The 18,474-nt window shown below is 52.9% G+C and overlaps 1 long non-coding RNA gene across 1 annotated transcript; it reads right to left on the bottom strand.

Annotated features, from left to right (window-relative positions):
- Positions 1–353: 353 nt before the first annotated feature.
- LOC123185240 (uncharacterized) lies at positions 354–1,529 on the bottom strand. The gene is made up of 2 exons (XR_006493249.1): positions 1,028–1,529; positions 354–691 (listed from the first exon to the last, which is right to left on the bottom strand). It is a non-coding gene; the product is annotated as an uncharacterized lncRNA (long non-coding RNA).
- Positions 1,530–18,474: the final 16,945 nt, after the last annotated feature.

The raw sequence follows: 18,474 nt of genomic DNA, 5'->3' as shown, positions 1-18,474 counted from the left end.
AGAAAAATATAAGTTCACAAACAGATAACCCAACCTGCAGTGACCTATTGGTATATAAAAATAAGCAATGAGCAAAAGTTAAGTGCACATGTTATTTTGCAATGACACAAAATTGGTACAATGTTGCGACACAGGTACCAGTTAACTCAGATGAATAATATTAAGTTAAGTACCTGCCTAAAAGTGACTGAATTTTTTCAATGATCAAGATTACAGTACAAGAAAATATTTTGTCAGTCGTATTTGACATCCTTATTCAAGTGTAGAGAGGTTATCAGGGTCAGTGTTTGTGTCATATTCATATGGGTTAATATAAAAATGTGTAGAGTGCACTGTATACATGCAAGCACAAATGAATAAATCTTTTTCTTGCTAGAACACCCCGATCATAGGATAATACAGAGATAATGTCGAAGCCAATCTTTACTTCAGTGTTACATAATTGATGAATGATATTATTGAAAATTAAAACAATTTATAAATTAAAACAAATTACAGGTGTGAGAAGTCCAAGCAACAAACATGAAAGTGAGCAAAGTTTTGCAGTTATAAATACTAGCCCCAATCAAGATTAGAGAAAAAATTGTCAATCATTCACATGTGAGATTATGATTCAATAGCAGTCCACTTTTGTGTGAGGTCATATTGCTTTGGGTAAAATATAACAAAAAGTGTAGACTGGACTGTATACCTGCAAGCATAAACAAACAAACCAAGTTATTGGTAGTACATCCGGATAGTAGCAGTGTAGTACAGAGATAATTACGAAGTAGCTACATTAGCCGTAAGAAATCTACAGCGAATTATCTCGTCACAAAATGCAAAGAGTTAATATGTGTACAAGAATAAAAATGCAGCAAAAATCTAGCAACAGTGCCGAATTGCTGGCAGTCGGAAGGTTGAACATGAATCAAGAGAGGCAGCTAGATGGGCCATCCCAGAGAACAAAAATAAAGGAAGGAGAAGGAAATAGAATGCAACATTAAGGGTCTGAATGCTCAGACATAGAAGAAACATGCGTGATTACCTCGTTTTGTTCAATGGAGTAAGAACTACCGTATTGCCAGCAGCGTGCGGCCGGCCTGCATCTAAATCAAAGAGAGGCGGGTGCACAGGGCCATCCCAAACAACAATACTACAGGAAGGGAATGGATCCAGATGCTTTGGAGGGAGATAGAAACTAAGGCGTGCTGCGCCATGAGGTTGCGGCGAGGCGGCCGCACTTACGTCAATGGAGGAGCGCCACTTTAGACATTGGTGGCCGGCGGTTGTGCGGCCGGCTTGGCTGGCACGGACGGACGGTTAAGGCAGGAACCACCTATGTGGACGCATGAAGAGAATACCTCCATCTTGGGTGGCACGGAGGAAGAGATTGCCGCCGGCTTGGGCGGTGCGGATGGCTGATGGAGGTTATTAAAGATTTCGATTGGAGTGAGGAGATGTGCATAGCAAACAGGGGGTTGAGGATAAGAAGATGTTGCGTCAGTTATGAAAGATGGAAGACGATGTGTATCGTCGGCTACAGAAGATGGAAGAGGAGCGATGCACACTAAATCGAACGTTTTATTGATAAATAAAAGATCTATTTTTTCCATGATAAAGTAAAGATCTATGAGATGGTAATGGTAGGATGACATGGCATCACATGCATGTTAAGCCTCATGTGAACACTGATGTGGCATGAAGCTGATGTGGACGTTGTCCATGTTGACAGAATTGGTAGTGGTGGGGATCGACTTCTTAAGAATGTAAGATTTGTGCCTTTCTACTTCGCTTACTGCACTACATTACTCAGGTTCATACGTCCACTCCTAGGTACATGTCCGTCTCATAGTTCCAGTCCCATGTGTTCTTCATAGATGGAATGATTCATAACTGTGGACAGCGAGAGTCCATATCATCACAGCTAGTGTGGTTCCCCACGATGGAGACTCATCCAAACTATGGCTAGCCTTGAAGCGGAGCAGTCACGTGCACCGGGAAGCGGCGCTCTCGCGGCCGTCGCGCTGCTTCAAAGCCGGCACCGATGAGAGGTCGCCTCCGCTCTGGCCTGGCATTAATGCGACACTGACGATCTATAGTGACGTTGAACGTTTCACGTGGGAATCGTGTGCTGGCAAGGGAGGGGGGTTGGGTCGGCTAGGGTGGTCAGACGCAGGCGTGGTGGTGGTATTGGTTTTGAACCGTTTCAGGTGTAGTACTGGTAGTTTGCAAAACTACACTATTATTGCACTCAGTTTCGTAAGAAACTGTGGTAAAAACGTTACACCATAGCTCGCTTCCCTTCTCCTTCCTCTTCCACCACCCATGCACGTCCGTGGGAAACGACCGGTCGTACTTATATAGGAGTGCTAGCACAAAAAAATGCATGCATGACCACTAAAATTTCCAAATTAAAGCGCCGCTCCGGCGGGTGTATGGTGTATGTCGTTACCTTCCGCCGGGCCATGGCTACCGGGCGACGCCGACCAGAGAAGAGGCGGTGGGAGGGGAATGAATGCAGCTACTGTTTGGGTTCGCCGTCTAGCTTAGATAAATGCGCACCATCACGTGTACCCACGGGTGCACAAATTGTAACATATGTGTCTTCTTAAGGGGCGGCACGTAAATGGTGTGTGTGTGAGATTCTGAGAGACGGAGTGCGTGTGTGCGACTCTACTCTTCGGTCATGTACTCAACCTTTTGCATCGGGATATAAGTATAATGGTATTACACTTTAGCTAGTGATTTACGTGGCCATGTTAATGTGGTTGTGTAAAAAATGTCACTTCCTGCTCGTGATTTGCGTTATACAATTACTAGCAAGATGCGTGTGCATTGCATGGAACATCAAGATGTATTTTTTTACAAAACGCCTGTTGTGATTGACCCATGCAGGAGTAATCCCACGTGTAAAAACTAATGATTTCTCGAGAATTTTATCGGAAAAATGGTATCTCGAGAATTTCATCGAAAAAATTAAAGATGAGAGATAAGGTGAGGAGGAGTGGAGCGTGGTGGTGACTGGTGGTCGGACTGGGCGGAGGCATGGGGATGGACGGCGATGGCAGGTGGCAGCGGCCACCATGTTTCTTCTAGAGACTTCTTTTTTAATTGCTCAGCAATGAGGTTGTGGGAGATAAGGATGAACGAGGCAAGGCCTTATCTGGAAATGTGGAGAGAGGTGCGGGTATCTTTTGTAAAATTATCATAGTTTGCTTTCTACCCATCAGATATAGATCGGAAGGTCTATATTCTAAGATGGTAGGCACACCATCATCACCAACTCGTTTTTTTTACAAGAGTAGAGATGATAAGTTTGCTAAGTACTAAAGAAAAGTGGAATTTTTCCATGTTATACAAGTAAATTGAGGTGATTTTGTCCGAGTAATAGGCCACGGGTAGGCTAACCCGAGGCCCATAACCTTTCAAGACATCGGGGCTAGCTGCGCCCCTCAAGGAACCAAGATGAAGTGCCACCTTCTGGTGGCCGGCTAAAGGAATAGCCGGCTACCCGTTGGCGGCTTCTAGAGAAGATGGCCCCTAGCAGTCGGCCCATGGCGCCAACAAAGCCCGCGCCCTCATCAAGAAAGAAAAGACAGGGGTGGCTACAGTGTAGACCATCCTCCCCTCGATCCAGGGCCGGGCATGGCCACAGTGCACCATACCGGCGGAGATCACCGCTCGGCGTGGCACTGTTGCCACGCCACTCCTGACATCACCACAAGCAGGCGGAGCACTGCTCCCATGACGGCCTGTCGGTACGACCCAAGGACGACGGGCCCCAGTAATCAGCGAGAGCCCGGAAGACGGCTAGAGCCCGACCAGTTGGACCCGAGGGAGGTCGGCCCCCAGCAGTCGGCTCGCCCCTTCCTCGGATCCCACACGCCACTAACCAAATGAGACGTAGAGTGGCTACAGTAATCGCCCGCCAGGCGGTGGAGTTGTAGCCACGATCCCCTGACCAAGCCTACGTCATTAGTGTCACGGCTACATTGATCAGCAGCCGACAAGACCCGAGAGTGGCGGAGGTGGCCTGTCGGCCCCGTACCTGACCAGTCGGCGGGGCCCACCAGGCGGCGGGCCCCAACAGCCGGCGGAGAAGCCGGCGGATAAAGAGACTGACAGCTGGGCCTTACGCCCGGCTGTATTACCATTGTACCCCTGGGGGGTAGGTCTATATAAACCCCCAGGGCACCCATGCAAAGGGTTTTGAACCTGTTAGGACTAGACTTAGACCTAGGGGAGTAGAGAGCCAGCCTTGCCCTCTCCCACCTCAAACAGCTCGAGGAGCACCATTGTACCACTTGTGTCTTAGTGATCATACGGAGGCCCCGCAGGGCAGGACTAGGGGTGTTATCTCCTAGGAGAGCCCCGAACCTGGGTGAAGTACGCCGGCGTTCATGTCTACGCCTCATCCCGTTTCCAGGCACTGGCGACGTTCTAATCGCACCCACTATGATAAGCTATTAAACCCACGATGCGGCTATATCTCCCACGTGTCGGAGCATGACTTAGAGGCATAACCGCATTGTAGGCATGTCGCGAGAGGGGTAATCTTTACACATCCCATGTACTGAATAAGAAAGAGGTACATAGTTGGCTTACAATCGCCACTTCACACAATACATGAATAAAGCATTACATCATCCAGAATACAATCAAGGTCCGACTACGGAACCGAAATAAAAGAAGACCACCCCTAATGCTACAGATCCCCGATCGTCCCGACTGGGCTCCACTACTGATCAACTGAAACAAAACAACACAATGAACAAGATCTTCATCGAGCTCCTCCTTGAGCTCGGTTGCGTCACCTGCACGGTATCATCGGCACCTGCAAACTAGTTTTGGAAATAATCTGTGAGTCACGGGGACTCAGAAATCTCACACCCTCGCGATCAAGACTATTTAAGCTTAAGGGTAGGAAAAAGGTAGTGAGGTGGAGCTGCAGCAAGTGGTAGCATATGTGGTGGCTAACTTACGCAAATGAGAGCGAGAAGAGAAGGTAAGGCACGGTCGTGAAACTAGAAGTGATCAAGAAGTGATTCTAAAACTACTTACGTTCAAGCATAACTCCAACACCGTGTTCACTTCCTGGACTCCACCGGAAAGAGACCATCATGGCTACACACGCGGTTGATGCATTTTAATTAAGTTAAGTGTCAAGTTCTCTACAACCGGACATTAACAAATTCCCATCTGCCCATAACCGTGGGCACGGCTTTCGAAAGTTTAAAACCCTGCAGGGGTGTCCCAACTTCGCCCATCACAAGCTCTCACGGTCAACGAAGGATATTCCTTCTCCCAGGAAGACCCGATTAGGCTCAGAATCTCGGTTACAAGACATTTAGACAATGGTAAAACAAGACCAGCAAAGCCGCCCGATGCGCTGACATCCTAATAGGAGCTGCACATATTTCGTTCTCAAGGAAACACCGGATAGGTCAAGCTACGAGTAAAACCAACCCTCAAGTTTCCCCGAGGTGGCCCCGCAGGCTGCCCATTTCGGACCAACACTTAGAGAAGCACTGGCCCCGGGGGGTTAAAATAAAGATGACCCTTGAGTCTGCAGAACCCAAGGGAAGGTGATAGGTTGTTAGTGCAAATGGTAAAACCAAGGTTGGGCCTTGCTGGAGGAGTTTTATTCAAGGCGAACTATCAAGGGGTTCCCATTATAACCTGACCGCGTAACGAACGTAAAATCAAGGAACATAACACCGGTATGACGGAAACTAGGGAGGCAAGAGTGGAACAAAACACCAGGCATAAGGCTGAGCCATCCACCCTTTACCAAGTATATAGATGCATTAATTAAATAAGAGATATTGTGATATCCCAACAAATATCCATGTTCCAATAAGGAACAAACTCCATCTTCACCTGCAACTAACAACACTATAAGAGGGGCTGAGCAAGGCGTTAACATAGCCAAACAACGGTTTGCTAGGACAAGGTGGGTTAGAGGTTTGACATGGCATTATGGGAGGCACGATATAGCAAGTGGTAGGTATCGCAGCATAGGCATATCAAAAGAGCGAGCAACTAGCAAGCAAAGATAGAAGTGATTTCGAGGGTATGGTCATCTTGCCTTCAAAGTTCTCCAAGAAGACGAAAGCTTGATCCTCGTAAGCGTACTCAACGGGTACCTCGAACACGAACTCTTCTCTCGGCTCTACCCAAATCAAGAACACAAGCAAAGGAAACGACAATCAACCACGGTGCAATGCGCAAGCAACATGATGCAAAACATGGCTTGATATGCGGGATGTGTTATGCAATGCATATGCGTGCTCCGGAAGGGAAAGATTGAACCAGTCCTCAACATGGAAAACCAAGAGTGCCGCTGGAAAGATGAGTTGATTTCGGTCGAAATCGGTATAAATATCACTGGAATCGGATGCATGGTTTGCAAATGGCAAGCAAAACAATAATGGCACAAAGCTGCGATTAACAACATGATGCCATCTAAAATGCAACAAGAAACTAAGCTACTGCACTCCAACATAGCAACAAAGCACATGGCAGTGAACTACTCAAGATGCTTGACAAAAGAGGAACACTGAGCTAAGGCTAAATCACACAATAACAGGTTCAAACAAGCATGGCAAAAGAGCAAAAGATAATAGCATCTCAGACTTAACATCAGGAAGCAATGTTTAGAGCAAGATAACAACATGCTACAGGAACATATCATGGCAAAGCAAGGCATGGCATAAATCTACTCAAAGCATATAACAAAAGTCCCTTACTGACCATAAGCCAAAAGGAATCACAAAATACAGTGGAAACCATGTAAACATAGCAAGTTTCATTAACAGATTCAGACTTAGCAGAAAACTAGACATGGCATAAACATAATTACGAAGGCATGTTTGCGAGCTCGATGCACTCACCACAAGGCATTGCATGACAAACTAAGCATACACCCAGCAAGAAGACATGATCAATAAGCTAAAAATGGCAAGAACCATCTCATAGCATGCATGGATCAACTACAACAACCTTGGCAAAATTGATTAACACGTAAACAGTCTGCCAGGAACATTTTGTAGCAAACGTAGAGCAAGATTGAGTAATGCTAGGGGACTCCATTATTGCAAACAAAGGCACGGATGGATAGAGCATAACAATATCGCAAAATCATCCTTACTTAACATGCTCAAAAGAGGCATGGATCACTCTGTAGCAACATGAATACATGGCATGAAAATAACAGCAGGAAAATGACTTAGAAGAATTCTAAGTCCCTAAAATCAGCAACATCACGAGAGCTACTTTGCATGCTTGTGCTGGTCACCACATTGATCACAAAAATACCTGACATATACCCCTGTAAAGATGACCTGGCATATAACGAAACACATGTAGAGCTCATACTCATAGGAGGCACACATTAATCATGGCAAAAATGACAAATGTCCATAATCTGTTAAGAAACAAACACTAACATTACATAGCACTCTTGCAACAGCATTTAGGGCATCAATATAAACTCAAACAAGCATGGTGCAATGGAATGAAATGAAGAGGACATCGAGACGAACAATTTGATATGCCACACGCACAAATCGGAGGAACGGTGATGAAGTTATGATGCGATGAGCAGGGGCATAAAATTACTAAGATCCTTGCGACTTGGCCGTTTTGAAAAAAAAACAGGCGGGCGCTGAATATCTAAAGCGTGCATCGGGCAGAGAATAGAAGGGGGTGCTCACAATATGGGCTCGGCCCAGAGAGGAGGAAGTGAGGCAGGCCGGCGAGGAGGTGGGCCACCGAAGCTGGGCTGGGCCCACACGACGAAGGAGGCAGCCCGAGCGGGTGTTCGTCCTCCTCCTGCTCGAGCAGTGGAGGCGGCCATGGCAGGATGGCACCAACACCGGTCGGAAGGGAGGCGAGGAGAATACCAGAGCAAGGCGGGAACCGGTAGATCCGCCCAGGAACCGGTGGATCCGGCCATCGGCGGCGGCGGGCGGGGTACTAGGTGACCCGAGGCTCCTTGGCGGTGGTTGCCCTATGAAGGAGAGAGACGGCATGAGAGAGAGCATGGGGAGGAAGTGAAGAAGGCCAGGCGGCGGAGAGCTCGCCTGAGAGATGATCCCCGGCGGTGGCACAGCGGGCCCCGGCGAGGCCGGCTACGAGCTGCAGGATCGAGGGGCTCCTCCCCTCGAGCGGGAAATTGGAACTGGCGCGATGGCGGGGATCCGGGCCTACGCGGGCCGGCCGTGGGCTCACGGTCCCGTGCGGCTGCGGGGAAGCTGGCGAGGTGGAGCAGGACACGTGGCGCGATGCCACTGGCTTGGAGCGGCGGCTCTGCTGAGGTGGTGGCACGCGATTGGCTGTAGCGACATGTCCGGCGGACATGTCCGGCGCGGTTGGACATGTCCGGCGGTGCGAGGAGGAAGACGCTAGGGTTTGTACTGCGCGAAATTTCGGAGAGGATCACATATATATATAGGTAGAGGGAGCTAGGAGAGTCCAAATGAGGAGCGGTTTTTGGCCACACGATCGTGATCGAACGACCGAGAGGAAGGAGGAGGCTTGGATGGGTTTTGGGCCACTTTGGAGAGGTGTTGGGCTGCAACACACATGAGGCCTTTACAGTTCCTCGGTTAACCATTGGAGTATCAAACAAACTCCAAATGGCACGAAACTTGACAGGCGGTCTACCGGTAGCATACCAAGGCCGCTTGGCAAGTCTCGGTCCAATCGGAGAATGTTTAACACCCGCACACGAAAACAGGCAAAAGGGTGCGACAGAGGACATAGGAGTGTTGGATTGCGAAACGGACAACGGGGAAAATGCACGGATGCATGATTCAAACATGTATGGAAATGCGATGCACATGATGACATGATATGAAATGCAAGACACGCAAACAAATGACAAGGCAACAACAGTGAATAATTGGAAGACACCTGGCACAAAGGTCTCGGGGCGTTACATAAGCCATCCTTTGCCATATGTCGCACCCAACCCCCGACATTTGGCGCCCACTATGGGGCGAGGTGCACCGTCGTCCGGAGACCCGTTCTGGACGGGAACCCTTTTCCTCCCTGGCGAGCGTAGTCAGCCCGGCACGCCAGACGGCGTCTGTGTCGACGCGCTGCATGGCGCGAAGATCGCCTGCACGAGGAGCTGCCTCGCCGACCTTGTTGGCGAGGTTCGCCTCTCCGACGAGCCGGCGTCCGATCCGGGCAATGATGGCCCTAAAAGCCGCGACGTCAGCCTCCTTAACCAGCTCCATGTAGCCAGCGAGCCCGCTATGGACTTGGAATCCGTTGGCTCCACGGACCCGATGCTTGTCGATTCCGACATTGCATCACTTGACGCATTCCTCACCAACATGGTGGTCTACGACAAGCCGCCCCCTTGCGTGAAATGCGGCAAAAGCACCGTCACGGAAGTGCTTGTCATCGGCCACAGGGAACACTCCGGGGGAGGTGCTCTCGATCCGCTCAACGCGGCACTACAAGACCTGACGGGGCCCATCACAGAAGACGTCGACGCCGATATGCTAGAAGCATGCCGCATCCAGCTCGTCGAGGGCGCCAAGAAGCTGGCTAGCATGAGATGCCTGTCGGAATCCTACCGGCGCGAGATGGACCATGCTGTGGGCGGCACGCCGGCTCCCGCTGGGCCCACCCGCCTTGGCTCGGTGTAGCAGAAGTGTGCGTGGCCATTGCCAAACTGTTCGCCATACAAGACGAGTACCCTGAAGAGCAGGGAGCTTATGTCGTGTTCATCAGTGTGGCCGACGATAAGCACAGCAGACGATAACGACAGCAAGAAGTGAATGCAGTGGCATCGGAGACCCCCGAGTCCATGCATTGGTCCGAGAAGCCCATCAGCTGGAGCAGAGCTGACCACCCGGAAGTAATGCCCAACCCCGGCTCCTACGCCCTGGTCCTAGAAGCCACCTTTGCCACTGATAGGCGAGTTGCTCAGTTTTCCCGATTTCTGATAGATGGCGGCAGCAGCATCAACATTCTGTACAAACATACCATGGAGAAGTTAGGAATCGAATAAAGGCCGCTTCAGCTCAGTCGAACTTTATTCCATGGCATAGTTCCTGGCCTTTCCTGCTCATCAATCGGCAAGATCCAGATAGACATCCTCTTTGGAGACAAGGATCACTTCCGATGAGAGCCAGTATGGTTTGAGGTGGTGGACCTCGAGAGCCCATACCGTGCACTACTTGGCCAGCCTGCACTGGCCAAGTTCATGGCGGTCCCCCACTACGCTTACCTCAAGATGAAGATACCGAGTTCTAAGGGAATTCTGACCATAGCCGTGACTACAAGAAGTCGTCCGCTTGTGCGACAGATAGCAGTCGTCTTGCCAAATCCCTCGTGATCGCGGCCGAGAAGCGGCTCCTTGACCGAGTTGTGGCAATGGCAAGCAAGTAACCGAAGATGTCAGCCAACCCCAAGGAGTTGGAAGCCGAGAGTTCATTCAAGCCGGCCAAAGAGACAAAGAAGATACCCTTGGACCGGGAGCCACCCGAAGAGGTACGCTGTCATAGGTGCAAACCTTGACAACAAATAGGAAGGCGAGCTCGTCGATTTCCTCCGTGAGAATCGGGACATATTTGCATGGCACCTAAAGACATGTCGGGTGTTCCGACGGATTTCGCCGAGCACAAGTTACATGTCCTGTCTGATGCCAAGCCAGTCAGGCAGCCCTTGCGCTGCTTGTTAGAAGAGAAGAGAAGAGTCGTTGGAGAAGAGATAATCTGGCTGTTGGCAGCCGACTTCATCATGGAAGTGTTCTTTCCAGAATGGCTGGCCAACCCAGTCCTTGTGCTGAAGGAAAACAAGAAGTGGCGCATGTGTATTGATTACACCAGCCTCAGCAAAGCCTGCCCCAAAGAACCATTTGCTTTGCCGAGAATTGACCAAGTGATAGACTCCACACCTGGATGTGAGCTATTGAGTTTCTTGGATGCATACTCAGGGTATCACCAGATCAAGTTGAACCCGGCCGACAGACTGAAGACCGCCTTCATCACACAATTTGGAGGCTTCTGCTACTTGACCATGACGTTCGGCTTAAGGAATGCTGGCGCCACGTTTTAACATTGTTTGCAGAAGTGCCTCCTCAAACAGCTCGGCAGAAACGCCCACGTTTATGTGGACGATGTTGTGGTGAACATGAAGAAGCGTGGAACGCTGCTGGAACACCTCAAGGAGACCTTTGAGAACCTACACCGATTTCAAATCAAGCTCAACCCGGAGAAATGCGTCTTTGGAGTACCAGCCGGCCAGCTTCTTGGATTCCTGGTCTCAGAGCGCGGTATAGAGTGCAACCCTGTGAAGATCAAGGCCATCGAGAAGATGGAAGTGCCCACCCTACTACTTGGTGTGCAGAAGTTCACCGGCTGTTTGGCATCCATCAGCCGTTTCATCAGTCGGCTGGGAGAGAAGGCTCTTCCCCTGTACCAGCTCATGAAGAAGACCATTTTTTCGAGTGGAATGACAAGGTGGATGAAGCTTTTCTCCAGCTCAAGAAGATGCTGACTACTCCACCTGTCCTGGCGGCTCCGACTCCTAAGGAGCCCATGCTCCTCTACATCGCCGCCACCAGCCGAGTGGTCAGCACAGTCATGGTGGTAGAATGCAAGGAGGAAGGCAAGGCACTACCAGTCCAGAGACCGGTGTATTACCTGAGTGAAGTGTTGTCAGCTTCCAAGAAAAACTACCCCCACGACCAGAAGATGTGCTACGGCGTGCACTTTGCCGCCAAGAAATTGAAGCCTTATTTTCAAGAGCACCCAACCACTGTGGTGTGCACAGCTCCACTGGCCGAGATCATTGGAAGTCGGGATGCTTCAGGATGAGTGGCCAAATGGGCCATCGATTTGGCCCCCTACACCATCTACTACCAGCCTTGCACCGCCATCAAGTCACATGCGCTGGCCGACTTCCTTGTCGACTGGGCCGAGACCTAGTACCTGCCGTCATCTCCCGACTCCACCCATTGGCAGAAGCATTTTGATGGTTCCAAGATGCGCACCGGTTTGGGAGCCGGCATCATCCTCACCTCTCCCAAAGGTGACAAGCTCAGATACATGCTGCAAATCCATTTTGCCGCCTCCAACAACGTCACTGAATATGAGGCACTCATTCATGGGCTTCGGCTTGCCAAATAACTCGGCATTCGCCGGATCCTGTGCTATGGTGACTCTGACTTGGTGGTCCAGCAGTCATCAGGCGACTGGGATGCCAAAGACGCAAACATGGCGAGCTACCGCTTCCTCGTATAGCAACTTAGTGGATATTTTGAGGGGTGCGAGTTTCTCCATGTGCCAAGAAATGACAATGAGCAAGCAGATGCCTTGGCATGAATCGTCTCCACCCGTCAAGAAATACCGACCGGTGTCGCCCTACAATGCCTCCTCAAGCCGTCTGTCAAGCCATCGCCAGAGTCGGATTCTATCTTCGTGTCGGCTCCTCCTGAAGCAGTCCGATCCGACTTGAGAGCTCCAACAGCCGGCACGGGAATTCCAGCAGGCGGGCCGGGGGCAGCGGCAGTCGCACCCGGCCCAGGGACTTCAGAACCCAGCCAGGGGACTGCAGCGTTTAGCCCGGGGACTTCAGAGCCCGGCTCGGGGACTGTGGCAGTCGGCCCGGGGACTTCATCGACCCAGCAAGCGGCAGCCGACTCCAACTCGCCGCCTCCCGGCCCAACCGCCCTCGTCCAAGTTGCAGTCCTAGCAGTCGAAGAAATCGCAGCACCTTCATGGGCCCAGCCCATCCTCAACTTCCTGGTAAACAAAGAGCTACCGACTAATGAGATCTCTGCCTGGCGAGTGCAACGCCGGGCAGCAGCATACACCATAGTCAACAAAGAGCTTGTGAGGCGCAGTGTCACCGGTGTCTACAACCACTGTGTCAAGCCGGAGCAAGGCCAAGCAATCCTCAAAGACATCCATCAAGGAGAATGTGGCCACCATGCGGCTTCAAGAGCACTTGTTGCCAAAGCTTACCACCATGGTTTTTTCTGGCCGACTCCTCTAGAAGACGCCAAAGACTTGGTCCAGAAATGCAAAGGGTGCCAGAAGTTCCGTTAAGCCAGATCAGTTGGCTTCTGCAATCAAGACTATTCCCATTGCCTGGCCCTTTGCTGTCTGGGTCCTGGACATGGTGGGACCATTCAAAATAGCGCGAGGTGGCATGACTCATCTGCTTGTCACGGTGGACAAGTTCACCAAGTGGAAAGAAGCAAAACCAATCAAGAAGCTGAATGGTCCGACAGCTATGACTTTCATCAACGACATCACCGTCCAGTATGGCATACCGCAAATTATCATCACTGACAAATGGCACAAACTTTGCCAAAGGCGCCCTGGCCCGATTCTGCGCGACGCAGGGCATCCGACTGGACTTAGCATCCGTTGCCCATCCGCAGTCAAACGGCCAGGTGGAGCGAGCAAACGGCCTCATTTTGTCCGGCATCAAGCCCCGACTGGTCGAGCCTATGGAGCGTTCGGCCGGCTGCTAGCTCGACGAGCTGCCAGCCGTCCTCTGGAGCCTGCGTACAACTCCGAACAAGTCAACCGGCTTCATGCCTTTCTTCCTCGTCTACGGTGCCGAAGCCGTCATCCCAAGGGACATAGAATTCGACTCCCCTCGAGTCACCATGTACATCGAAGAGGAGGCAGAAGAAGCACATCAAGACGGTGTCGATCTGCTGGAAGAGGGCCGGCTATACCAGCAGAGCCTGCACCGATACTACAATCGGAAGGTCAAGCCAAGATCTTTCCAAGAAGGAGACCTTGTGCTCCGGCTAATCCAGCGAACAGCCGGCGAGCACAAGCTCTCAGCGCCTTGGGAAGGCCCCTTCATCATCAGCAAGGTGTTGGGCAATGACTCCTACTACCTGATCGACGCTCAGAAGCCTCGAGTGCGCAAGAGGGACGACTCCGGCAAGGAGACGGAGCAACCATGGAATGCAAATATCCTCCGAAGATTTTACAGTTGATACAATATGTACCATGCTACCTTTTGTATTAAAGTACGAAGACTCTGGGTCCCCCGAGAAGAGCTCGGGCACTGCCCTCTTTTATCTTTATGATAGGAATTATGCCTATGAGCATGTCATTTTCTTTATGCCGGTTGGCACCGGGTCCGACTAGTCAGCCCGGGGACTTGCCGCCTTGTACTATGAAATGCTTCCTACAGCCAGACAAGTAATGTGTTGGCACTTAAGCCGTCTCCTGCCAAAAGCCGCAGCTTGCAGAGCGACTGTCTTGTGGGCAGGAGCAAGGCAAAAAGGGTGTCCACATGAAAAATGGCTAAGGACACAAAGCACGTGCATAGTTTAAGCCGGCTTCCCTCCTTCTACGACCGACTGTTGAGCAGTCGGCCTGCCAGCTTCTACTTAACTTGCTAGAATGTTCTAAAAACGACTAAGTACTTGCCTTCCCAGAAGTAGCTAAGTACTTGACCCAACCACAGTCCGCAGAAGTGGCTGTTCGGCTGGCCAGACGACAACCAAGGAAGGGGGCAAAGGAAAAACCCAAAGAGCAGCAAACAATAAAAGATAGAACTCAGAAAAATATTTACATAACAAAGGCCCTTGGTCGATCTTCAAAACACAAGTTTAAGATACAACCCGCGGGTGGAATTGTGCAAAAAGGATAAACTAGCGGCCTAGGAAGCGGCGGACGGGTTCGGTGGATCGGAGGAATCGGCGACGTCAGTTGGTGGAGCGGCTGACTGGTCAGTCTCCGCTTGGTCGCCTCCAGCGGTAGCCAGCTCGGTTGGGCGTGGCTCGTTGCTGGAGGCGCGGTCGAGCTGGGGATAGCCGTCCGCTCCGACCTCTCGCGCCTCCTCTTCGCCTTCCTCCTACGCCTCGCCTTCTTCCTCGCCGCTGGAGTCGATCACCTCCGCCGTGTCCTTGCCGTCTTCCGAGTTCAGCCCGAACCATTCCGGCGACGCCTCGGCGCCATTCTCAACCCGCTCTGGGACAAAGACGCTGGTGTCAGTGTATTCGGTGATTGACGCCGCACGCTTGACGAGGTCATCTTCCACGACCACCAATTCCTCCTGAGCCTCCAGCCGGAATGTGGCTAGCTGGGCTAGACTCAGCCCATGGTACCATGCCTTGACGAACTCCAAGGCCCGGCGCGCTCCAGCCCAGGTCGAGGAGCCCTTCCAGGCCTCAAGACGGCCGGCCGCCACCTCCAGCCAGTCGACAGTCCGACTGGGAGTGCGCGGTGCCGGCATGTTAGGCCACAGGGCGACGATCACCTGGGCGCCGACATGCTAAAGCCGGCGCAGTATTTGGTGAGCCGGCCGAAGACGGGCCTTGATGCTGAGAAGCTGCTCGCGAAGGGTGTGAGGGGCATTGGCAGCGATCGCTTCACCCCCCGCCATTCGTTCTCTGCGGTCGGCCTCGATAGCCTCGTTGGCGGCACCAGAGTGGCCTGGAAAGAAGTCTGCCAGGATTAAGCAAAAGAGTCAGAACAAAGAGAAAGAAGCCGGCTTGACTAGAGAATGGCGACGTAAAAGAAGAGTAAAGAAGGTCGCCTACCACCAACCAAATCCTCGATTTCGCCAAAGCCAGCCGTCAGCATCGCCTCCTTGTCGGTCCAGGCGGAGCGTTTGATCTCGAACTCGGTAAGAAGACACGTCTCCTTGTCCTCCATCTCCTTCTGGGCCTTCTGGAGAAGCCCTGCCTGCTCCGCCAACTGCATGGCCAGCCGGTCACGTTCTTCAGCCAGCTTGCTACAGTCCGCCTCTTTGGCACGCAGCGCGGCGTTGGCTTCACCTAGTTGCCGTTGAAGGATGGCGTTGGCTTATGCGGAAGAAAGAAGAAGGGAAGGCATCAGTTGCCAACAGAGAAGAGGCTAGAGTCGCCGGGGAGATCCGGCCCGACTGTTCGGTAGTCGGCCCGAATCTCGGGGACTACAGCCCGCGGGTGCGCCGGCGTGCACCCACGGAGAAAGGAGTCATCAAAATCAATAGAAAGAAGAATAGTCACCAGGAAGATCTGGCCCGACTAATCAGCAGTCGGCCTGGATCTCAGGGACTACAGCCCGCGGGTGTGCCAGCGCGCCCCTGCAGATGGAAGAGGACTTACTCCGGCTCTCTGACAAGTTGGCAGCGCGTTGATCCAACTCCTGGACCCTGGAGTTGTAGGAGGCCGCGCGGAGGTTATGATAATCCTGCAGCAAGGATATTGGCTTTCAGAGCCTACTAGTTAGAGTTTCACGCCGCCTACTCAGCAGTCGGCCCAGAACTTGGGGACTACACCCAGTGGGTGCGCGGACGCGCCCCCGCGAAGCAATACAAGAGTTAAAACACAAAGAAACAAGAAGCATACGCGGATGGCCTCTCGCGACGCCAGATACACGTTGTTGCAGTTCTTGATGCCGTCGACTTCGGCGCGGAGTTTGGCTTGAACATCTAGCATCGCCTTGTTTAGAGGGCCTGTCCCGCAAACCCGCACCCACCCCTGGGGCACGGCGCTGGTCGCCTCGGTGTCCGGGATCAAGGATCTCGCGGCGACAGTCTCCAGCAGGCATGGCGCCGAAGCCGCCTTTGCAAATCGGCGACGCGTCGGTGTGCCGACCTCAAGAGTCGGGCCTGTCGCCACCTCGTTTTCAGTCGGCGGCACCGGCTGGTCCGCCGGCTACTCGCCTCGCACGCTCCTAGACGGGGGCGGTGGAGGCACATTCACGTCCGGCATGGCGACGTCGCTTCCGTCCCTCTCCATGACCGGGTGCTCGCCCCTGGTTTCCCCATTCTGCGCCACGAACTCCGGGGGTGGCGGCGCGGAGTTCAGGGAAGTGACGAAAATCAGCGACTGGCGGCGCGCGACTTCTTCAACCTGCTTCTTCGCCGCGTCGGCGGCCTCGGCCTCCGCCAGTTTCTTCAGGGTGGCGGCCTCCGCCTTCTCCCGATGGGTGGCTTCCTGCTCTTTGCGCACTTCTCGCGTGTTCCACTCCCTCGCCTCCCGAAGGTCGGCGGCAGGATCGATCCGCCGAGTGGTGGTGGAAGTCTCTGCCGACCCCACGATGGAGGCGGCGGCCGATTTCTCAAGAGAGAGCGGAGCCCTAGATCAAGGGAAATGGAGTGAAGAAACTCAGACAGAGTCAACATGGAAAAAAAATGAAGGTACAAGATAAAGGTGGTGCTTACGCTGAAACCAGTTGCGGCTTCTTCACGTCCTTGCGGAAGCGGATGGCCTTTGCGGCCGCTTCATCCCGCTTGGTCGTCGCGGCCGAGCCTTTGGGCTTCTTCGGCCGGCTGCCGAACAAGCTCGGCGCGGCCCTGCGCTTCTTTGCGCCGCCTTGGGCATCCGGCACGGCAAGCGAGCTCGTGCCCGGCTGTCCAGCTCCTGGCTAGTGGCGCGGGGCGACTTCCCCCACGTCATCATCAGGCCAGTCCTCGAGGCTGGTTCCGAGCCTCGGGCCGCCTGTTTCGCCTCCTCCTCCCTCGGCATCGTCCTCCAAGGCTGCAGCCCCCAGATCGGGGTCGTCGACGTCGCTCTCCGCTCGGTCGAGGAGGAATTGGCGCTCTGGCCCCGCGGGGCCGGCTGCCGACTGGAGGAGGGGACTCTGTTCAAAGGCCGATTGGTCAGGCTGGACAACACGAAGTCGGCAACAAAGAGACAGAGAAAAAGACAGACGACTTACAATAGGCGGGGGTTGGCGCGTGAATATGGCTCCTTACCAAACTGCCACTCATCCATGAGCTCGCAGTTCGCAAGGTAGTTCACCATGTGAGCTACCTCTGCATGAGGCATCTCCTTGGTGCACAGCCGACTCGGGTCACGATGTCCGCTCATCTGGCAGATCATGTGAGTGCAGCTCTGGAGCGGGAGCACTCGGCATGCCACGAAGGCGGATAGCAATTCGGGCCCGGTCAGGCCCTCTGACTGTGTCAGCACTCGGAGCCGCGCGATAGCGGCGACTCCGGAGGGCGATAGCGTCTTGGGCCGATACGACCAGTTGGGCCGCCTCCCAGCCGGCGGGCCGGCTTCGTAAGCCGGCAAGTTGACCCAGTCGCCCTCCGTAAAGATGCTCTTCACGTGGAAAGACGACCGCTGCCACATCTTCACCGACTTGATCAGCGGGATGGCAGGAAACGAGTTCTCGGCCAGCCGCCTCTGCACCGCGATGAACGCGCTGCATTGAGCTAGCATGCACGCAACAAGGGTGCCAAGCTGGATGTAGAAGAACTCCCCCCAGAGCTCGATGGTGGGGAGGACACCGAGGAAGCCTTCGCACAAGGTGACGAAGGCGGACAGCAGCACCACCATGTTCGGGGTGAGGTGGTGCGGCTAGAGACCGTAGAACTCGAGGAAGGATCGGAAGAAGCTGCTCGCCGACAAGCCAAGGCCACGGAGGCAGTGCGAGCGGAAGACGACCCGCTCTCCCTCCTCCGGCGCCGGCGAAATTTCCCTCCTCAGCGCGAGGCGGACCCTCACGTGGTCCTCGCTGGGGAGCCGCCGCGTCTGGCGGAGGAAGTCGATGTGGTCATCAT

This window comes from Triticum aestivum, chromosome 2A (assembly GCF_018294505.1).
Source record: "Triticum aestivum cultivar Chinese Spring chromosome 2A, IWGSC CS RefSeq v2.1, whole genome shotgun sequence".
In the NCBI taxonomy this organism is placed as follows: Eukaryota; Viridiplantae; Streptophyta; class Magnoliopsida; order Poales; family Poaceae; genus Triticum; species Triticum aestivum.
This window is presented reverse-complemented; position numbering and strand designations above follow the sequence as displayed.